This window comes from Lissotriton helveticus, chromosome 2_1 (genome assembly GCF_964261635.1).
Source record: "Lissotriton helveticus chromosome 2_1, aLisHel1.1, whole genome shotgun sequence".
Lineage (NCBI taxonomy): Eukaryota > Metazoa > Chordata > Amphibia > Caudata > Salamandridae > Lissotriton > Lissotriton helveticus.
Window position 1 is genome coordinate 980,007,809 of NC_136059.1, and position 24,704 is coordinate 980,032,512.

At 41.6% G+C, this 24,704-nt stretch overlaps 1 long non-coding RNA gene across 2 annotated transcripts in view; it reads left to right on the forward strand.

Moving 5' to 3' along the window:
* Positions 1-24,704, forward strand: part of LOC144818368 (uncharacterized) — a 108,819-nt gene that overhangs the window by 23,268 nt on the left and 60,847 nt on the right. For both annotated transcript variants that reach the window (XR_013607092.1, XR_013607091.1), the window contains exons 4-5: positions 13,193-13,363; positions 18,877-18,987. This is a non-coding gene — a long non-coding RNA (uncharacterized LOC144818368). The remainder of the gene's footprint in view (positions 1-13,192; positions 13,364-18,876; positions 18,988-24,704) is intronic.

Here is a 24,704-nt window from a genome sequence, read left to right on the forward strand (position 1 = left end):
TAAAACATTTAGTTACTATTTTTGTACCATTTTTCTAGTATAAAAAACTGTGGAACTGAAGGGAAACTTAGGGAATCATGTGATTGTTTTAAAAAATACTTCCTGTGGCTGAATACCCTTCTGGGGCAATCTGGGCTAAGAAGGTATTAAAGGCCAGTGTTGACGCAACAGTTTCCTGGCAACATTGCTTGTTGGTTGGTGTATTCCTCTGTCAAGTTTTCTTGATTCCCTTAGGTTCTTCCCTTCCGTCCTTTTCCTAGTTCTGCTCTATGGTACTATGGGGCATATTATCAAGACAGGCGATAAAATTATCGCTGGTTTAGCGGCAGAAAACTGCCGCTAAAACGGCGATAATGGGCTTGATAATATGCTCTATAGAATTCCAATTGAAGTCCATGTTAAATGTGAAGGACAGCTAACATGGGCTTCAATTGGAATTCCACAGAGCATATTATCAAGCCCCTTGTCGCCGTTTTAGCGGCAGTTTTCTGCCGCTAAAACGGCGATAACTTTATCGCCTGTCTTGATAATATGCCCCAATGTTTGGTCCTTAAAAGTGCCTTTTCGTTAAGAGTTTTCTGCTATTAAAAGGGTGTTACTCCACATGTGACATTTCATTGAGGATTACTTTTATCCAATCGAGTCACATTCTTTCCTACCCTCTCTGGTCAGTGAAGTCACAGACAACACCCACAACTTTACCCTCCCTTTCCTTGTTTATATTCCTGTTTTTCCTGAATCTCTGTTTGCCCTGCACTGTTCTTGGTGAGCTTTGGTGTGGTTGTGTAGGTGGCTGGTTTACAGCAACCCCAAGCAGTACATTATAGATCGAAGAATCTGGTCTCGACCCTCAAACCCAGTTAGCTTATGCCTTTCAAAAGCAGTTTGTAATTTGTCTCAAAACATTTGTGGGTTATCACATATTTTAGGGAAATGTCTGTGGTGGTGATCTTTAGAAAATCCGATGGGGACGAGGAAATATGAATAGTGTCTTGGCCTTCTAACCCGGGGCATTGCTACTATTGCAGGGTGAGCAGGGCATCTACTTGGATAAGGTAGTAGGAGTTCAGGTCATCACTGTATTCCGCATTAGTTGAGGGGGTGAGTTTTTTGGTTCACGGTGTTCTTTCAAACTCTCTCGCCCTTCTTCCTGCAGTTATCCTTACATTATCCCAAGTGATAGACCGCAAGCCAGACTGCTCCAGTGCATCTCTTCAGAACTGGTGGGTACCGAGTGAGATTGTACAACGAGTAGTAAGTGGGTCACATTGTTTCAGCTTCTCGTCTCACTCTTGTGCTGGTACATTACCACTTGCTGCATTGCCCACACTCAGTTGCACAGTCTTTGCCTTGACCCCTTCCAGTGACCCATTCGTCAGTGCTGCTCTGTTCCTGGGTGCTCCTTACAGTGCACCGTTGACACTGTGTACTTGTAAGGGGAAACTCAAAATATTTAGTGTGTTCTACTTTTCAGCTATAGTTTCTGGAGCGAACTAGTAATTTGGGGAAACATATAAGAAGGAGGCAGTGCTGTAGGACCACACGCCCTAACTCTCTCCCTCATTTGACTAATGTTCTATGTCATTTCTTTTGCAGGTGTTTTTCAGTTCCTGCAACTGAGACTCTTGCTTTCTCTTCATGGTTTCTTTATACCAATTTAGAAAGGCTATCCATTGTTATGGACTGCACTTAGGATCTTTTGATTCTTTCATAAGGTTTGTAAGGAATTGGATTTCTGGTTGGCAATGTATGCACTCTGTCCAAGCAGAAGCCCCAATCATAGTCAGGGTGAGCTTGATACACACTAAAAGATAATCTGTGCTCACACTCTGATAGTTTGGCACAGAACAGTCAGGCTTATCTAAAGAGGCAATGAGTAAAGAATTTGTGCAACACACAAACTCAAAGTTACACAAGGAATACACCACAAAAAGACTCCACACTGGTTTATAAATATAGATTATTATATTATATACAAAACGACAAAAAATATTTGTATAGAAGTTAAGATATTGAATTTTAAAAGAATAAATGCAGTAAAGAGCCTCAGAAGCAAGTATTGCCAAAAAGGTTACTTTAGGTTGCACTGGACTGGGCAAAGTCAAATTTCTGGCTGACCTCGTGGAAGCACATTCCTGCTAAGGGACCCATGAAGGGCCCAGTGAAAAAAGTACCTTTCCTGGTCGCAAACAGATGGACCAGTCGATCTCCATGTTGTGAAGGCAATGCATCAGTTCTGAACACGGGTGCCAGAGCTGAGAGGCGGTGAATAATGCGCCGGTTTCTGCCACGCAGTCAAGGGATGCGTCGATCTCACTAAGCTGCAATGGTGGCGATATGCGGTTCGAAGCTTTGATCTCGGAAGGCAAGGTGCTGGTTCCGATGCTATGGACTGATTTTACTCCAGCGACTGGGTTGATGCGCCTGTTCTGCTACACACAGATAGGATATGTGTCAAAATCTGTGTTGCAAGTACCTGGGCCACTTCCAGTGAGCCAGGGGCATGGGTAGAAACTATGATTTCCCTGAGTCTCAAACAACAAGAGGCAAGCCAACAAGCACTTGAAGATCACTTGGGGTGAAGGCAAAGTCCAGCTGTCCTTCAGCTCAGTCAGTGACCAGCAGGCATCAGGGCAACACAAAAGAATTGCAGGGCTTCCAAGTCTGCAGTCCAACGATGAGATCTTAAAGCAGCACATCAGGCCTTCTGATAGAGGTTCAGTTCAATATTCAGAAGTGTCTGATTTTAGAGAGTCAGAGACCAAGTACTTACACCCAAAATGCCTTTGATGTGGGACTGACTTCAAAGCAGCTCTCTGAAGGGCACAGGTTCCCATTTCAGCTTCAGTCTTGTCTGCCAGGCTATCTATGGGGGGGGGGGGGGGGGGGGTAAGGTTTGGCAAGTAGTTCTAACTGTCAAGTCAACGTGACAGTAAATTTCACAATCAAGCACTGAAGTGGACACAGGTTTGAAAAGCTACGTCTGTGGGTGGCACAATCAGTGCTGTAGCCCATTAGTAGCATTTAACTTACAGCCCCTAGGTATTGGTATATCACCTTACAAGGGACTTACAAGTAAATTAAGTAGGTCAATCAGGTATACACCAATCACACATGTTTAGGGAAGAAGTTAACGCACTTTAGCACTGGTTAGGAGTCGATGAACCACCTTACAAGGGACTTACAAGTAAATTAAATAGGTCAATCAGGTATACACCAATTACACACGTTTAGAGAAGAAGTAAATGCGCTTTAGCACTGGTTAGGAGTCGATGAAGTGCCCAGAGTCCCATGGCCAACAAGAAGATTCAGCAAAACGTGGAGGCAAAAAGATTGAAGAAAGACCATTCTAAGGCTGACAGGCCTAACAAGTTTGTTCAAGCTCTTAGAAAGATACTGTCTTCTAGAAAATATATCCTATTCTTAAGTGCTGGTGCACTTAACCAATAGTCAGTATACCTGCATGTGCTTTTAGTATACTGGTGGTACATTGCATGAGTAGGAGTCCCATTTGCTGGAGCTTTCTCCAGGTTCGATTTAACTACTCCTATTTTTTCTTATTTCACCCTAATTCAAAACCAGGTACACATTTAGATGTCTGCCAGTCTTGTCTTGCCTCCTGTACTAGAGCATCCTACTCTTATACAGTGAATTCCATGCACACATCGGACTCCAAGCATTATTGGACTCCTCCATACCTGCCCTAACCAGTGTATACCATTGTCCACTAACCAGAGGACAACATTTCAGTTTAAAACACAAAATACCCTTACACAGTAAATAAACTCAATCAGAATTGGCACATCATGAATTTAAAAACGCACTTATACTGACTTACCTGATCAGCAAGTCGAGGGCCGGGCAGTTCTCCACAGTAGCTCAACCACAGAGAATACTCGGTCTTATGTTTGGCTGTCATGTGGAATCCAGGCCTTGCTCATTTATCACAATTGGCAAAGCACAGATGTTTTCCGGACAAACGTACTGGGTCTTTTAAGGAAATCTGCTGATATATCAGTTGCAGTCTGAAAGGGTGTATTAACAAAAAAGAAAATGTATAACCCATGAGTCACAGTCCAGCCAGCCAGGGTACCCATGAAAAACTGGGATGGAGCATACTTGGTTAACAAAGGCACGACACACAGTATTATTTCACAAATGTGTCTGCAATGGTAACAGGTGGTGGAGTCAATCAAAGAAAGCATGCAGGTGTCCTCGATTAAGATCATGAGAAAGGAAAACAATGACATTCAGTCTGTAGTAAGGATGTAACTATTTCTACTGAGGAATCTAATCAATACGTTCCCATCTCTGTAGCCAGTGGTGCAAACGAGGCTCAAAATATTGGAGACAGACACTTCCTTTAGGCATTTGTTAGCATAAGCAAAAAAAATGGCTGCAGCAGGGTACTGTTACGTTAATGAAAAATTATGTCGTACTACCAGTGATTTATCAGCTATGAAGGCTGTATGTTGTCTGTTAGCGACTTCTTTAAGATGGAGTGGGTGAAATACCCAGTGCCAGGGCCGGAGGTACTGCATCCTGTTTGTCTTCGTGACTCTAAGTGCATTATTATATTCTTCAAATGTCCAAACTGTGCTATTTATGAACATGTCCTTCACCATAAGATTCTCCCTCCTTTTCCACACTCGATAGTTATCACCCTCCAGATCTTGGGTGAAGTGAGAGTTAGGAGTAATAGATGTGTATGGGAAGGGAAAAACACATTTCAAGTGGCGCCTATGTAATCTTTGAAATGTAAGTTCCTGAATATCTGATTATTTGAGTATTTCCCATAGGCTTCTACCAGCCAGGGATTGCTCCTTGAAGAGCCATCTCTTCAGAGATTCTCAGTCCAACCATTCCACCACATGTCAGAGGTTGGAGGCTTGGTAATGTTTGAGAAAATGTGGGCTCGCTAGCCCATCTTCCACTCTGGGCCATGATTATTCTTATATTCTCTCAAGCTCTATCTTCTGCACATATAAACGTAAAGATGTGCTGCTGGAGACTCCATTCACAACTGTAGGGCCTTGAAGAGCTACAATAGGACAATTATGCGGGCAGTCAGTAAAAATAGTCAGGACTCCTGGGGTTCCCCACTGTCTGTGCTATCAAGTCCAGCTTTGCTCCACTCACTTTTATCACTTGTAACCTCCGCTCCCAGACACCTTCAAAGGCTGTTACATCAGCTCAGAGAATTAAGATGTTAAGAATTTCCATATTCGGATGGCGGTGTCCTCCTAGCTCTCCTGGGAGGCGAGGACGACTACGGACCCAGCGGAACTCCTTTCGTCGCAACATGATGCCGGATTGCAGGAGATGCCGTGGGAAACCCTGAAGACTCGACATGTTCCATTTTGAGGCATCTTCGCAGCGTCTACATCTACTTTCTTCGATGAGTGAGTGGCGCTAGGAGTTTGAGGAGAATTGCTTGGCGTTAACTGTGCCCTCTTGTTGCAGCGCCTTGGAGGACTGGGGAAAGGAGACGGTAACCAACATTGAGCGCGTGCAGGGACTCTAAGTTCCAGGGGGGTCCCTGCCTGACCGATCACACCTGGTCTGGCGCTCTGCTGGTAGCCCCGCCCACCCGCCCCGCACGGGATATATAATCAGCCCACGTTCCCGCTAAGCGGGACGCGCCGGGACAAGGGCGGTACCGTCTGTGGCCGTCCGAGGCCAGACGAGGCTGGGCTGGGCCACCCCCTTTACATTGGTATATCCACACACTCACAGTAAGCTTGCAGTATCTCCTTAGTGTCTACAATCAATGGACTAATATAACTCCGCACTGTGTAATACGCAGTGCTATGACTCTTTTATTGTTATCTTGCTTTTTTTCTCAATTTATTTGTTTTTTCTTAGTGCATCTGATTTTAATCTTTGCAAATACATTCCACAGGAACATGAGTTCACTCCTTAGCAAAGGCAGGAAATCGTTGGTGGGAGGGTCTGTTAGAGGGACATTAGACCAATTTATAACCAGGACCGCCTCAGTGTTGGAACGTGAAATAGCTATCACGGAACAGCGCCTGTCCTCAGAACATCTATATAATAAACGTTCGTCCCTGGGCCTCATCCAGCTAGCGATTACACCACCAGTTGAAAGTAGGGCAAACGATCTAATTGGGGACACTAGCATTCCCCTACAGCTACAAGATATAACAGACCCAATCGAATCAAACAGGGACCTCTACACAAATGATTCAAACATAGATACACTTTTAGAAATCACATCTGAGGAACATTCATCCACAATCTCCCCTAAGCACATCCAGAGGAAGAAAATATATAATAAAATAACAGGACAAGGGCATACATCAAAGAAAAGAAAGCGCAGGGGGAACAGTCATAACGGTAGATGTGCAAAAACACCAAAAGTACTTCCGAGACCTTTAAAAAACTTAGGAACAGTTGTAAGGGAGACCATGTCAGACTAGCTTCCCCCACCCTCTCATCACACTCAAGACCTAATGGGAAGTATTGAGCAATTGGTTAAATCTCTCTTATTACCTCTTGTAGAGAGGGTCAAAAGAATGGCAGAACAACTGGGGTCTATACAAAAGGCAATTGCAACCAATACCAATTTAACTAGGGAACTGACAACCCAATGGCAGAACCAGGCCATACACATCATACCATCAGGGCTGACACTAACAAACGAAATGAACAGCGAGGTCCCACCACCCGTCCCCGTCGAGAACATTCTGGCACCACCGACCATAGAGAAGCCCATTAAAACCGACAGGGGAGTAAGAGCGGGTGGCGAAATTAACAAACCAGATAGCTCCCAAGCAATTGCCGCTAGGACACCCCCCTCAGCTAAGAAATCAAGAGTAAACCTGCAAAAAATAGACTTGCCACCGGAGGCGGCACCCTATGTTGTGGTATTAACCGAGGTCCCGGAATTAGAGGTTAGAAAAACTGAAGGTTATCAAGAACTTAAAAATCAAGTTGTATATTGGCTGAGAAATAACAGACCATTACCTCCCAATATCAATGGTGAAATCCTTCATGTAAGAAGACTTGACTGGGTGGGGCATAGACCGAAGGATATAAAGGGGGACGTTATTATTATTAACTTTAGGGACCGTAGAGTAATTACACATATTGGAGATTGGTACATTGAAAGACGCGGGGAAGAAATCTCGACACACGACTTAAGTTATTTCTACCCTCAATCTTTATTGACAAATCCTCCAAGATCCCGGTTCCCATATAGGTGTAACTCTAGTTATAACATCCCCACCTTTAATCGCTTCACCATGCTTTCCGGTTTAGAAGGAGTAGATTGACTCCCCAACCACGTGCCCAGGGACCACTATACACTTAAACAACTAGATATGTTAGTGGTCCCAAAGACTGGCCTTCAAGGTGAACTGATCAACATATCGGATCCCAAGAAAGCGTATGCGGAAATAAAACCCATTGAACGGGTGAGAGGCAACTTTGAAACAGGCAGTAAGCAGATCCGGTTAATAGAAATAGTGCCAGCCTCTCTTCCCCAGGAAAAGGTTGTGGAATTTAGATCGAACGCGGATTCGTGATTGAAATCTGTCATAATGGCATCGGACAATAACCCAGGCGTAGATAATTCCTCAATTAGGATACTTTCCTGGAATATAGCCGGACTTCGCCCTAAGGTAGACAATAGCATCTGGCTGAAATGTATTCTGAATTTTGGTATAATATGTCTCCAGGAGACATGGACAACCACTGAAATCCACCTGGTAGGTTATAAAACTTACTTTTCCTCTGCTCTAGCTGTAGCATCTGGCAGAGCAAAAGGTGGTTTAATTATATATATTTCTAATTTGATAGGGGGACTGGAAATAACCCCTATAAAACTGGACGCCAATTTCCAGATAATCAGTCTTCATTTTAATAAAGCGGACACAGTTCTCTTGGTAAACTTTTATAACAACCTTCCAGACGGAGAACTATTGACAGTATTGCGACAGTTGCGTCTTCAATTATCCGTCCTGACAAGGGGACTTGTAAATGGGGCGACAATTATCTGGGGTGGCGATTTCAAGTACATTCAAGTATTGGAAATTGTTTAAATGAAATACTTTTTGATCTGCATCTTGTAATTGCAAACAAAAAGAATGCTTCCTCTGTGCTTCATGATCCAACCTTCCTCGGTAGGGGCAGGCAGAGCACCATTGATTTTATCCTCATATCTAATATAGCTGGAGAACGTGTCACAAATTTTGCAACACACATAAATGTACTGAGCGACCATTGTGCGCTTAGTATAACATTTTGACCGCTCTATAAGTACAGCACGCAAAATATATTTAGTGTATTGAAGCAAAACACCCTACACCTGGATAGAACCAATGGTTTTTCCATAAAATGGGAGAAAGTCGATCCTCCTGAGATCACCAGGAGAGTTTTAAACACAGTACTCCTTCCAATTCTCAAATGTTTAGATTTGTCTGCTCCAGATGAGGAAGTATTAAGTAATTTCAGGGTGATCTTAAATGTAATAAATGAGGCACTTTTTGTCAAATTAAAAAACATCCAATCAAAAAAAAGCGGGTGGTTCGATCATAGGTGCACAGCAGCCCACTCCAAATTGAAAATAGCCCTGCAAAAAACGAATAGGATCCCTCAAGAAATAGCAATTTTGAGGAGGGAATATAAAGCAGCGATTAAGGACAGGAAATCCGAATTAAAACATGCTCTGTGGGATCAGCTACATAAAAGCTGTACACAAAAAAATAGCTCTGCTTTTTGGGCAGTGGTTAAATCCCCATATCTAATTGACAATAAAGATACACCTACCATTGACGTGGCCATAGACGAAAGTGTTTAGGTGGAGCACTTTTCAAAGATCTTTGCGAAAGGTCCAGTTAATACCGGTGGACAAGAAAATATAATTTTAGCTCAACCCGCACCCCCTTATCCAATCGTTCTAGATATTACTATTGAAGAGGTACTTCAGGCCTTTACATCTAGTAAAAACAGTAAGGCCCCTGGCGGGGTACCAATAGATCTATTCACATCAAACTTAGATCTGTGGGCCCCATTGGTGACTAGGGTACTTAAGGCATCTTGCTAGGTGGGGCTATTGGACTCATGGTCTAAATCAATCATGGTCCCTATTTTTAAAAAGGGGGACCGCCAGGAGGTATCCTGCTATCGCCCGATCTCATTGTTGGACTCCCTGGGCAAAGTGGCGGGCAGAGTCATTCTTGAACGCCTCCAGCAGTGGGCGGTCGATGGCGGGATTATCTCAGACATCCAATTTGGGTTCCGGGAAGGCCTAGGGACTATTGAACAGGCCCTAAACCTGACAATGCTATTAGGCAAATACGTTAGTGCGAAGGCAGGCTCTATGTATATGGTATACGTAGATTTGTCAGCAGCCTTCGACTGCGTCTGCCACACCAAACTTTGGTCCGTTTTATTGGAAATGGGGGTTGATTCACCATTGGTGAATTTTTTTGCGTGAATTATATTCTAACGCATCAGCTAGGGTGAGGTTCGGGGCACAGGGCGAGTTAACCGCACCGTTTGGAGTGGAGAGAGGAGTCAGACAAGGTTGTGTCCTGGCTCCCTTCCTCTTCACGCTTTATACCAACGGGTTGGAGAGGGATATGATAAATGGGAGCCGGGACCTTCCTTTAATAAACAACCGTCCGATTCCAGCTCTTCTCTACGCCGACGATGTGCTGATACTGGCCCGTAACCCTATAGAACTACAGAAGGCGCTAAATAGATACTCCAAATTCATGGGTAATCTGGACTTATGTATAAATATCAAAAAAACTTTTGTCATGACTGCAGGACCGGGAAAGAAAAGGTTAAATAGTATTTATTTAAAAAAAGAGAAATTGGCCACTACAGATCAGTATCCTTACCTGGGAATTATTATAGATCACAGACTCAACTGGAAACCAGCAATTGAGTCCAGGAAACTCCATCTTACGAGAGCCACTATGGCCCTCTTAAACTTTTCAAAAAAACTGGGAAAGAGGCCCCCGGTAGAGCTTCTACAGATATATAAAGCCAAATGTCAAACAGTTGCACTGTACGGGGCTGGTGTGTGGGGGTATGTCAACACCAACAGTTTGCAAGAGGTGGAAAATGCCTTTCTAAGGTTTCTTTTAGCAGTACCAAGGAGCACACCTACCTTTTCATGCCATACTGAACTGGGGATTTCACATTTATCAGATATAGCCAAAATACAACCACTCCTTTTATCTGGTCTTCAGATAAAAATGTTTTTATTCAGGGAATCATTCTAGATTGTATGTCTCTGGACCACTCTCGAAAAATTGGCTGGTTATTATATATAAAACGTTTTTTGAATGACCTAGGGTTGGAAAAATATTACTTTGTAACATCCTCAATTCGGTCACTTTCAAGGAATGCACTACAGGTGTTGTGCTTCGCACATCTAGAAGAAATAAGAATGACTAAAGAGGCCATTAAACCATCTGTACAACACTGGCCGTTCAAACCACTTTTTCTATTCAGCCTTATTTAACTCATGATTTTTCTACGTTTGAGAGATTTCTACTGACCAGATTTAGGTTAAATGTTTTTCACTGTTTGGTTGCCTTTCCAAAGAGAAACAACTGGGACTTAGAATTACCATCATGTCCGTGTGATAACACTTCTGTTCAGGCAACCATTCACACCCTATTTTTCTGTAAATATTATACTGAACATAGAAAGATTTGGCTGATACCGATATTAAAACTTATGGTCATTAGAAGATGCCGTCCGGCCTTGCTTTCTTTACAGTACTTGGGTGAGGAGTGGATATCGAAGCATATTGTCAAATTTCTGAAATGTATTTTTCGACATCGATTAAATCTGTAACAAACTTTGTATTCAGTATGAATTTAACAATCCAATTGTGCTAGTAAAAAGTAAGATGATGTTCCTTTTTAAGGTTTAATGTATATAGCTAGAACTTTTTAAAAGAAATGTTGCACAAATTATATTGTAAATATGTTTTTTAGAATTTCATATGTCTTATAAACAATAGCTTTCTTATTGGTAGTATTTCGTTTTAATGTAGATTTTAAAAATGAAATTTATTTGTGACAACGCTTTTATGGGTTTTTTCTGTGATAAAAACCGAATAAAGAAATACTTGACTTGAGTGGCACGTAGGACTCTTGGGATTGCGGCCGCCATTTTATGAGCACCGCTGACGAAGTCCTTCTCCAACGCGGTTTTCTGCTCTTTGCGTGTGCTTGTTTCACGCTTTCATCATGCCGCTTTCTCGTGCCTCCTGCGCCCCGCCTTAACTTTCTTGCTCAAAATTGCCTGGAATTGGCGCTCTTTAACGCGCTGCAACCCCATTCACGGGCTGTCGCCATTTCGTTTCTTTTCCTGCTGACAACACAGCTCCCGCTTTAACGCGGCTCCTTTTCATTTAGTTGACGGCGCTGGTTACTCTGCCGCATTCTTGTTTTCAACGCTGCCCCTCTCACATGGAGATGCTCTATGGGCACTGCTATTCACTACTTTTCGATATTCTACTAATATAATGCATTTTTTACCACAACTTCGTACTTCATGCTTCTCCTATTGCTTTTTCCTCCTGTTTTAGCATTTTAAGACAATTTATAATGTGGTTTTCTTCACCTTTGGGAGACGCAATATCCAATTTTATTGCATAAATGACTCTCAATTTCCTGGAATTTTCTCCTCAACTGCTACCAGTCATTTAATGCGTTGCTGTGCTGCGCTCTTGTCCTATTTTTTGGCGTTGACCTCTATTTCACATATACTTTACTCTTTTTGTCTCAGATATGTTTTTTTACCTATGCTATTTATGCTTACATTACTTGACTGCATATTTATAACATGGTTTCTGCTTGTTGGAATTTATGCCTCATATGCATTTGAATTCACTAACTCTGTACCTATGGCACTTCCGTCATAGTTTTGGCTTATTACCTCTGATGTTTTACTCCTCACATGTTTAAAGTATCTTCTACACTAGCTATACTTACTTAGTTTGTTGATTGACTGTAATACCATTTTAGTAGGTGGGCATTGTATTTTCATTGCTTTTGTCCTATACTCTTTGAACTGCGCACCCTCTTTATGGGAAGATCATCTAAGGATTTACATAAACCATCTCCCTCTCCACGTAAATTCTTTATTCACACGAGTTCTCAATACCAGTGTCTCACAATGGACGACTCACTTGACGTTTCACCTAAAAGTTCATCTACATCCTCGGCTGCGTCAACGTCCTGTGCTAGCAAGGGCTCCATCAAAAGGTTAAAAAAAGCCCCTCCCTCTCCTCCCAAGCAGCCTACTTCGGTTACAATGGACATTCTGTTAGATGAAATTAGGGCCTTGCGCCCTTTTATGGAGGAAACTAAAACAACACTCCAAATGCTCTCTGAGAAATGGTCACATGTTGACGAACGTTTTACCCTGTTGGAACAAAATGTTGTTTCTCTCAACTCTTCTGCTTCCAAGGTGGACCCATTATGTGCACAGGTTTCAGATCTCCACAGGCAAATCGAAAATTTGTAAAATAGGAATAGAAGGAACAACCTACGCATTTATGGTCTTCCGCAAGGTTCGGAAGGCTCCGACCCCCTTGCCTTTTTCAAATCTTTCTTACCAAAAGTTCTTCAACTACCAGAAGGTACTACTCTTAATCTACAGAGAGCACATCATCTGGGCCCTCCTCCCAATGCATTGTCTGCCTCTGCCGTCAACAAACCGAGGGGTATTATCATCTACTTCCTTGAATACACTGATCTGCTTAAAATTTTATCAGCTGCCAGAGCCATGAATTGAATTACCTGGTCAGGAAATTCTCTTTTCTTCTCGCAGGACTATGCTAAATCTACTGCAGACCGACGCAAGGAGTTTCTATCTCTTCGACCACAGCTCCGTTCCATGGGAACACGCTTTGGGATATGTCATCCTTGCCTTTTCAAAGTGACTTTCAACAATAAAACCACCACTTATGATGATCCGTTAAAGCTGAAGAGCTTTCTGTATTCTCACACTGTTGTCACGATGGATACTTCCTCTACATCGAGCTCTAAGTAACTTCTTTTCGCTGATGCTTTTTGGCTTTGTTGAGCTCAAAGTTATTGTTTATGATTGTTACTCATAAGAATTGCTTCATGATGTATACTTAATCTACTTCTTTGCTCACTAATGTTGTTATGCATTGTTTATTTTTTCCTTCTTACAGGTTTCCTTCCTGCGTGTCATCTCCCTCCCTTATGTCTCGGGAGTTCGTTGGGACCGTTCCTCCACCCCCCCCACCCCCGTCCCCCCCCCCCGCCCTCCTTCCTGAGCTTTGGACCCGTCATTGTTCTGTGTGGCCTCCATCCTCCCACCCCTTGTATGTTTTGGACGTTATGTAAGTTGACTACCCTTTCCATTATCTTATTTTATCCTGTTTTCTATGTTCTTCTCTGTCTCTTTTCTCTCTCAATTCTCTCATGTATCTTCTTTGACCGACATTTCAGCTTCACATTCTTTCCTGTTCTACCTCCTCTTCATATTCTTCAGTTAATATTTTCTTACTTTCCTTTTCTCCTCTTTCCCTCCTTCTTCATCTATTTTCTGTTGTTTCTCATTACATACAGTTTGAATGTTGCTGAATACGGCTTTTATCTTCTACAATATTGCTTTTATTGGCTTTTAATGCGTTTTTACAGTTTTTATCCTTTACGATTTTGCTTTAATTGGCCTTTAATATATATTCACAGTTTTCTTGTATGCCTCTAAAAATTATATCTTGGAATGTTAGGGGTTTACATTCGCCTATTAAGAGACAGAGAGTTTTAACACATCTTGCAAAACTTGGTGCTGATATTGCATGTATACAGGAGTCGCATTTGTCTTCTGAAGAATCAACCAAACTAAAGAGAGGTTGGGTGGGGGAGGTTCTCTTTTCCCCGGGTGATGGTAAACGAAATGGCGTCCTCATTTTGTTTAAGAAATCCCTCTCAGTTAAGATAATAACACATTCTACAAACCAAGTAGGAAGATGGGTTCATGTTAAATTCACAGTAGACAATGTACCTATTTCCCTTTTGAATCTTTATGCTCCCACGTCTGGTGATGCCTCTTTTTGGACCTCCCTGGCTCCACACATTACGCAGCACAATGACGATAATTTCATATTAGCAGGTGACTATAACGAGGTCTTTGATCCCTTTTTAGATTGGCATTCCTCTAGTCCATTCATCCCTCATAAGTCTCATAAATCTTTCACACGACTCATTAGTCAATATAAACTTATTGATGCATGGAGGCTATGTAACCCTACTTTGAGAGAATATTCCTTTTACTCACCAACACACCACACTCAATCTCGGCTAGATTATATTTTCCTTTCCCATCACCTCTCCCAATCACTCATAAATGCGGATATTGGATCCATTTTGATTTCTGATCACACTCCCGTCACTTTACTTTTGGATGTATTGCAAAAACCCACACTTACTCGTAAATGGCGCTTTAATAATTCTCTGCTTCTGGGTTCGGTTTTTACAAACTCTTTTACCTCTTTTCTTTTAAATCAAACAGAAGCTGTATCTTTTCCTGTTGTCTGGGATGCATTCAAAGCATCAGCTTAGGACTTTATTGTCAGATATGTTTCTTGCAAGCGGAAAAAGCGCAACAAATTTCCAATGACCTATTATCCAAAATCAAATGCCTAGAACATTCTTACTATTCATCTAAGTCGAACGAATCCCTATATGAACTTATTCAAACTAAATTTCAATTCAATAAAGAAACTACAAATAATGCTTCCAACTTCTTGGTACGATCTAGTGCTAAATTTTATGGTGGCCAGAATAAAGCTGGGAAATTGTTGGCCAATTATCTAAAGGTCAAACAGAATAAACTTAATATAGATTCTATTTATGGCCAGGATCGCTCACTGAAACGCAATGATGGTAAGATTCTTAATGAATTCCTTCACTTTTATGAATCACTATACTCTTCTGAAACTCTTTCTTCCGACACCTGCATATCTCAATTTCTCCCCAACATCCAGCGCTCCCCCGAAGACCGTCCTGATCTTTCCTCATTGGAGACTGATCTTATGCAGAAGGAACTTCTTGCTGCATTGAAGACTCTTAAAAAAGACAAAGCTCCTATGCCGGCGGCTTTATGGTAGAGTTTTTCACCCACTTCTCGCATTTACTTATTCCTAAGTTACATATGCTTCTGTCTACCTTTTTACAATCGGGTACCTCTTCAGGTTCTTTCTCAAACGCTCTTATTTGCCTAATTCCCAAGGAGGGTGAAGATCCGCAATTCTGCAAGAATTACCGGCCCATCTCTTTGGTCAATATTGACTACAACATTTTCTCTAAAGCTCTAGCTCTACGCTTGGAATCCCTGTTGCCTGACTTATTGGGTAAGGAACAATCTGGCTTCGTTAAAGGTAGATTGCTTATGGACAACACTCGTTTGTTTTTTGACATCCTTTCTAAGACCTCACATTCCTCTTATCCTCTGGCAACCATAGCTCTCGACGCAGAGAAAGCGTTCAATAGAGTTGAATGGCCCTATCTCTTCGTGCATTAGATTGGTTTGGTTTTGGCCCGAAAATCTCCACTTTATTTTGTATTCCCATCCTAGAGCAGCGGTTTCGGCGAATGGTGGCATTTCTCCATATTTCTCTCTTGGTAGAGGAGTATGACAAGGATTTCCACTTTCTCCCTTTCTCTTTAATCCTTACTTAGACCCGTTTTTGTTAAGGCTACGCCAAAATGACAAAATTCATGGCTTTAATTTTCAAAACACTGAAGTTAAAATGGCAGCTTATCTGATGATGTTCTATTATTCTTATCTCACCCCCAATCGTCTCTTCCTGCCTTAGATGAGGTTAACTCTCTTGCATATGTTTCGGGATATGTTTTATCTATATATATATTATATGTTACTTTCCATTTTATATTTGCTTAATTCCTCTTTATTTATTACCAGTCTTTTATGGCATATTGTTATGTTTGTCCTTGTTGATTTATATGCTTGCCAATTTTAATTGCTGTACTGTATGTTCTTTTTTATTCATTGTGTAATTATCTCTTACATATTTTTATCTTACTTTTTTTTCCAATAAACTTGCTTTGAACTTTAGAATTTCCAAATTCCTTTTATTCACTGTAAAGCCTACGAGTGCTTCAGGCTGCCTGCCACAAAGCTGTCAATACAACTACGTTTGAAGATGTAGGGTTAAAAAGAGTCAATAGAACACCCTCAGAAAACAGGCTGACTTTGCGTTCCATGTCACCAAATCATATGCCCGCAACCTCCCCATCCTTTTGGATCTGAGCCGCTTGACTGAAGAGGATAGGTGACAGAGGGCATACCTGCGCAGCTAATTCCTGCAGTCACACTTTATCAAAGAGGCCTCCATTGATTCTAAGGTGCACTTACAGTGCACTGCAATTTGCCATAATCCATCTTACTATTTGGAGGTCAGGCCCCACCTTATAGCATTCAGCTCCAGAAACTCCCTGCTCACACTATAAAACACTTTTTTGTATCTAGTCCCATTAGGAAAACTAGGATCTCTGTCATGCTCTCTTTTGCCTCCAGTTGGGTTATTTTCTATAATTTGTCCTGAGCTCTTCTGCACTCTATGATCACATGTAGTTTGGTTGAACCAGCCTGCTTTTGAGTAATGATGTTAAAACTTTAACGCTTGAATTACAAAGATAACTTACACTTTTGAGTAAATTACACTTTTGACTAAGTTTACTAACTTTGGCTATTCACATACTCCAAGTGTAAATTTATTACCAACGTGTAGCTTATGTTTTTCAACCCCCTCAGTTGAAGAGATGGAGTCTGAAAAGATGTAATTTATGACAGTAAAGTTACGACATGTAACTTACAACCATAATTTACATTTAGGGGAGACTGCGCACTCAGGGCAGAGACTCGGCATGGCAGTGAATAGCAGACTCCCGCATACGGGTCAGAATCTCTGTACACAAAGAACTCTCCATGGTAAACAGCTCAATGATAAGGAAAATGCTAAACACCTGAAAGCTATCAGGCACACCTGACCTGAGACACATTCACTTCCAACCACATATGTACTGCCCACAACCTACGATCTGTTTCTTCCCTCTTCAGCATTTGGCTCCATGGTATGCACACTTTGGACCTTCATTCTAGCAAGGATGCTTCCTTTGAGGAGAAGAAGAGAAATTTCATTGAGGAGATAGCTCATGTGGTTTAATTTGGGGTGAAAATCTACAAACAGCTACATGGGCTGCCTTCATTCTCCCTCTGTGTAGAAGGCAGCCTTATGGCTCGAAGTAACTGAGGTGGTAAACACATTGGGTGCAGAGGTCTGGAGTTTGGGGGACATAAAGAAAAAATGTCAGGATGAACGAATCTGGGTGAAAGAGAAGTTCTCCAGGCTGGAGCATGCTAACGTTCTTGGTAGAGGACCACTGGAACACCTTTCCTTCTCACCTCCCTTGAAAAGGATGCCCTCTCTAGGCACCTCCACCTATGGGCTGCCTTTTACAATGGTTTCATGTAAACATTTACAACACACATCTCACACTCTCCCTAAATTCTATTGTATTTTGTAACTTGTAGTACTGATTTTAAATAGCAATACAACCCTCAGAATTCAAAATTTTAAATTAGTTGTGAATGGCCTAGCTAGTAATGTATGTACCTTGGTAACTTGCCAGCTAAGACTCAATCTCTCTGTCACTAAATCTACAAGCACTCCTCCACCTCTGGACTTTACTTATACCTGCATTCATTGATTGACACCATATATAATACACCCCTCAAAAGCATCCTCTAAAACAAGTTTTAATATTTTTTTTAATGTTGTGTAATGCTGTTTTTACAATTCCTCATGAGCCACAGTGAGGGCAGGGGCGTAGTACAGGCCCCCGCATCCCTTGCGGTGTTGGGGGGCCCGAACTGCAGGGGGCCCCCTTAGCACAGTACTCAGGCCTGAGCGCTCCGGATTAAATCCAGAGTGGAGGGCACCTCGGTGTACAATGGAGACGGGCCCCTTAACCTTTCGTTACGCCACTGAGTGAGGGCCTCATTTATGGGAAACTGACGCATCAGCATCAATGCGTCAGTTTCTCTGCACCCTCCTTGCGACACAATGGATGCGCCATATTTAATGTACTGCACTCCATATCGCAAAGAAAGACAGACACTTCAGAAATTTGGATGCATCTGTCAAAACCCACGCATTGTTCTAGTGGTGTTGTAAGAATGATGCAATTCAGGCAATGCATAGGGTGGGCCGGTGCCTATGGCACTGCGTCACCATGAGGCAGGCGTATGGTTTCGGCCCATTGGCGCCACTTCTACAAGGCTTACTTGCAGGGGAACACCAAAGTAGAGTAAAAATTAACCCTGGCATGTATACTGGTACGTTACTTTATGCTAATGATATTACTATGTATTAGGTCCTGTGTTGTTGACTCATGCACCATCTGCCCCAAAAGTGACTTCTGCTCCTAGCAGTGCTCTTACACCAGGCCTGGCCTCAAACAGAAGGCAGATGGTAGATGTGACAAGTTCTATATCAGCTCTTCATCATAAAGCTCATTTTCCTAACTATCTAATATCTTGCTTTTATGCGGACAGGGTGCCTGTATGTCTTTTTTCACACATCCCTGTTGCCAACATGCTCAATACATCAGGCAATTGTTTCACATGTTTGAATTACTTTTTAATTATTTCAAGATTTTTGTCAGTATAAGGGTAGGACTATAACTTATGTTAGGGCTTGTTTAAGCTAATCTAATATCATTTGCTGTGTTTTTCAAAAAAAGTAGTGAAAGTATGTACCTAGCATCTCCTTGTTTGATGTACGATGACTTACTCGCCTATGTATGTCTCTCTCGCTCCTGTCAGCTTCTGTCATATAGCAGCCCTTGGCCTCAACCATGAAGAAAACAACATCAACTAAAACATCAGAGGAGATCCTGAAAGCAGTAATTAAGCCTTCTACCATCTGTCCTTTAGGTAAGTCTGGGAACCTATGATCTTAACTTTTACATCTCGACAATCAGTAACTCTTTGTTCTCTTAGAAACTGTATTAAAAATGCCCAAATGCATTTCATGGTGGTGTCTGAGCTTTTGTATCTATCTCTGAAATATATATATATGTTTTTGTCTTCATTAACCCCTTAACTGCTGAGCCTTCTATAGCCCACCCTGTGCTGAAAGCTTTTTGGCTATTTGGGGTAGTTCACACTTAAGCCTCTATAACTTTTTTTTTATGGTCCTCATCCTGTCTATTAACTTGTAGGCGATACTACATTTTCCAATCTGAGGACCAGATGAAAATAGAGTCTTTCCGCACAAGAAATAGCTACTTCCACTCCCACCCCTCACACCAAACGTATGAGGGAGAACGGGACCAACAACCATAATTGACTTAATCATTGGACCCTGTTACTCTGACACCAGTCAACCAACAAAACCCAAACCTTTTCCTGACTTCTAGGGTCACATGCTATATCTGATTGGCTGGTTCATATGATATTATTTTTACACTCAGAGAAAAGGGGTGTTACAGCCAAATTCCAGGCTTTACTTATTTCTCGCCTTCTCAATAGAATAACAAAAAATTAATCTGGCGGCCCTCTTGTCCAAAGCCAATACATTGTCCTGGCATAAACCAAAGAAAATAAGTAACAGTGTAATTTCTAACTGAATTCCTGTAACATCCTCCAGAAAGTCAACAATATCTACCCAAAATTTAGCTAACATCGGGCAGGTTAAAAACATATGACAGTCGTTTGCCAGAGGATCCTTACACCTTGAACAAACATACTGAGTTCCCCAAAAGTTTGTCACCTTCCCAGGAGTCCAATATACCCAATAGAGAGGAAAAAGGTGATTGCACTTATAATAAACTGGTTTAACTATCTCACGCAGCAGTGAAAAGGAAGCCAGCCAGGCCTCACACAGGTTTATAGTTTCTAAAACATTTTGCCATAACTTTGGAATATCATCCGTAATATTATCTTCTGCTTCAATTAACAATCGATACCACAAGGCTACCTCTTTGTTTATTTTCTCTGTCTTCATAGCCTGGGTTAACCACATATCATCCTCATACTGTACCCACTGCTGTCTGGCCCACCAAGCTGAAAGTTGATAATATTTAAATCAAATTAATTCTCCTTGAGTACATGGAGACAGAGATTCCCACGTTATCAAATCACCACCCAATTTTAAGTCCCCCAACAAAGAAAACCTGCTTGCTTTAATGGCAAACTAAGCACATCATCCAAACATTCTGGCGTTCCTGGTGAACCCCAAATTGGGGAATAATCAGAATAATAAGTAACTCCCATTTTATTTCGTATAAAAACCCAATTTTTCACTGCCTGAAGCAAAATCTTAAGTCAAACCTTTTTTTAAAAAAATGGGTCCCCAAATTTAAACAAAAATTGGCCCTGCCCATCCCCAAATTCACTCAACATTGCTCCATAGATACAACCCAATACAGAGTCATCTGGCTTTCTTAATAACATCCTGAAATTCTTAAAGTGATAAACATGTACATAAACCCATAGATCAGGTAGCGCCAGGCCCCCCTTCTCCAATCTCCTTCTAAGCCTTTTCCAAGAGATGCAAGCACCCTTTGATGCCCAAATAAAACTACAGATCTTGCCCTGCAACTTTACAAGCTCATTCTTTTCAAATGGCAGAGGTATATTATTAAAAAGAAACGTTATCTTAGGAAGGATGATCATTTTGAACACATTTACCCTACCATAAATGTTTAAAGGAAGATTTGCCCACCTATTCAGTAGTTTCCCCACCTCATTGCTGATCTTTCTCCAGTTAACGATAGGAACAACTACTAGTTTTTGAGTAATTTGAATACCCAAGTATCGCATCTGGGATTTAGCCCCCAAGGGTCACAGATGTTTGATTGCACTCCATTACTTCCGTTTTGTCTCTATTCACACTAAAAACCGAAACGTTCCAAAAAATCTCTGCTCTAGCCAGGAGCTTGGGTATAGAGACTGCAGGATTTTTTGTGTATAAAATTAAATCGTCTGCATATAATGCTAATTTAGCCTCAAAATTGTTGTATTCAAATGGGGAGATAGTAAGATCTTGTCTAATTGATGCCGCTAATGGTTCAATATAAATATTAAATAACAATGGACACCTCTGCCTGGTTCCTCGCATATTCCTAAACCACTCAGTTAATTCCCCATTGACTAACCCTCTAGCCCTAGGTGCTCTATAAATAGCCTGGAGGGACTTTATTAGATTCTTATGGAAAGCAACATTTTCCAAGGATGCCCATAGGTATGGCCAGTGGACTTGGTAAAACGCCTTGGCAGCGTCGATTGCCACCATAGTTATTGGAAGATTATGGCATTCTGCCAGATCTATTATTCTCAACATTATAGCAGTGAGGTCATTAAGCTGCCTTCCCGGGATGAATCCCCTCTGATCAGTGTGGATAATGTGTTTTATAATTTTGGCCACCCTGGTCGCCAATATCCCCATGAACACCTTGTAATCCGTATTCAAAAGGGATATAGGCCTGTAAAACTCATCTGCGAGCGAGTCCTTATTTGGTTTTAAGATTAAGACTAACGTAGCCTCATCCCATGATACCGGGGGATCCTCCCCATCCCTCAATATACTATCAAAAAGTTCCTTAAATACTGATATTAAGTTCTCCTCTAGTATAGCTCTATCGAAAGACCATCTGGGCCCGCCGCCTTTCCTCTTGCCATCCTTCTCAGCTGTGCCCGAATTTCTTCCTCCGTTATTCCAGAAGCTAAAGAGGAGTTCTGATTGTCACTGAGAGATGGAAGATCAACGCTTTCCAAAAATTCTTTAATTTTTACTGCCCCAGGTTCAATCTCCTCACAATATAATTTAGCCATATATCCCCGTACGTCCGCTCCAATTTTGACATTAGTAACCAAAATCTGACCCGTGGAGCCCTCCCTCAGACTACAAATTTGATTTTGGGCTCTATCTGTTTCCGCCTACCAGGCTAAGAGCCTACCACTCTTCTCCCCATAAGAAAAGTTCTGTAGTTTGCTAACCCTCCATCTACTTAATAAAATGACTGAGAAAATAGGCAAAATATAGCTAAAGTTAAAAGAGTTTTGCGGGAAAAATAGGAAAAAAGTGCTCAGGATAAAAGTGTGTGTTTTTTTCTTTGGCTGAACATGGCACCAACTAACAGTTTCCTATGGTAAAGTCACCATCTTCCCAACTTGCAGAAAAATACGGAGCTGAATACAAAAACAAATGACCACAGTTTTGCCATTTTTTTAAAGAAATGTTGCCTTTTTTCTACTTTATTTCTTTCAAACTACTTCCAGTTTTTGGTGGAAAGCAGTGTGAAATCCCTGGGTGATCCAGTGAAGCTATCTATATCTTCCTGAAAAGTCGATAAACATCCAAATTCAGCAAGGGGTTGCATGTGTATATCCCTCAAGTTTTTCCCAAAGAAACTAAGTATTAAAATAAAGAAGTATTGAAAATGACTAGGAAAAAATGGCCATTTGTGATGTTTTCATCTGTAACTATTTGTCATGAGGGCTGATTTACAAAAGCAATGTACCATAACTTCCGCTAGACGCTTTTGATTGCGGGGATATGTGGGTTTGAAGGTTCTCCAAGAACCTGCGGTACCCATAGCCAACAACTGAGCTGCACCATACAATCATTTTTAATTGTGTACCAAGTATAGTATGTTGAGTGAAGAATGGGTCTCAAGGAAACCTATGTATTTCAGAAGTGGGCACACCATATGAAGTTTAGGGGCAGTGGATATATGCACATCTCTGAATTTGTAGATACCTGTACTAGCTTATGATTCAAAATGTCTTCTTTCTTACGCTCTGGCTTACATTTTGAGGGCACAAAGGCAGGGCTTACAATTGGAACGCACAAATGCAGTGAAATCCAATTGATAATAATAAATGTTCTACTATTCTGTGTTCCCACATGTCTTCTGATAAAAATGGTACCTCACTCTTGTGGGTAAGCCTAGTGCCCACAACAGAAAACAGGCCAAAACGCAACATGAGCGCATCACATTTTCCACTGAAAACTGACCCTTTTGTTACAACGTGGGTAGCTGTGGATTTTAGGCCCTAGGGGCCAGATATAGGTAACTTCAATTTACCGACTCATAAATACCGAACTTTACCGATTCGGTATTTATGAATCGGTAAATTTGAAGGAGGGAGATGTAGGTAAATTTTATTTTTGATTTACCGAATCGGTAATATTCAGTATTTACCGAATCGGTAAATACCGCTTCGGTATTGCCCATTGATTCCTATGGGCTTTGAAGCCCATAGGAATCAATGGGCAATACCGAATCGGTATTTACCGAATGCTGCAAGGGTGCAGGGTGTGTCACTTTGACACCCTCTAGCACCCCAAGTTCAGGCATGTGTGACATGTGGCACACATACATGCCCTAAGGGCATGTCTGTGTGTCACATTGCACAGGTGTGCATGCACAGATGTGCATGCACACCTGAATTCGGTATTTTACCACACAATAGGATTGTGTGGTAAAATACCGACTCTTAAGGGCCTGTGGCACTCTCAGGAGTGTCATCTACATATGGATTTACCGAATCGGTAAGTATACCGATTCGGGATTTTACCGATACTGTAAATTTACCGATTCGGTAAATTTACAGAATCGGTAAAATATAGGCCCCCTACATCAGAAAACCCTAATACCGGTCGGTAACGGCCGAATTCGGCCGTTACCGACCGGTATTAGGGCTCCTACATCTGGCCTTTGATGAGGGGGCACCTAGGGTAAACTAGCAAACCTGATTTTTTTTAAACTAGACACAGAGAGGAATCCAGGGTGGGATGACTTGCATCGCTTTCAGCAGATTCCTTTACCCAAAATGCAATGCAAACTTCAAACTTTGATTAAAGCAAGACATTTTCCTCACATTTCTGTGATGGAAAGTTCTGTAATCTGTGGGGACCGGCAAACTTCCTCCCACATAACATGTCCCCAAGTCTCCCGATAAAAATGGCACCTTACTTCTGTGGGTAGGCCTAGTGCCCGCAAGAGGAAACGTGCAAAAACCCAACTTGAAAACATCAAATTTTTCCACTGCAAAAGGACCCCTTTTTGCAATGTTGGTTGCTGTGGATTTTGGGCCCCAGCTCAGCTGGCACATAGGGATACCTAGCATACCTGTACATTTTTTTAAAATAGACACCTAGCGGTGGGTGACTTGCATGGCTCCCACCAGAGGTTTTTACCCAGAATCCCTTGCAAACCTCACTCTTTGACTAAAACACATTTTCCTGTTATTTCTGTGATGGAAAGTTCTGAAATCTGCGGGAAATCACAAACTTCCTTTGCCACATCATTTGTGTGGGTAGACCTAATGCCTTAGACAGGAAATGGCACAAAAGTCCAGTGTGGAGTGGTTTACGTGGTTCCCATCAGATTTATTTAACCAGAAATCCTTGCAAACGTCTAACCTAGACTGAAAAAACACATTTCCTCACATTTCTGTGATGAAACGTTCTAGAATGTTAGGGGAGCCACAAACTTCCCACCAATTAGCATTTCCCCAAGTCTTACAGTAAAAATGGTACCTCACTTGTGTGGTTAGATCTAGTATGTGCAATATGAAATGGTCCAGAACGCAACTTTGACACATAACATGTTTCTACAAAAAATTGACCCTATTTTTTTGCA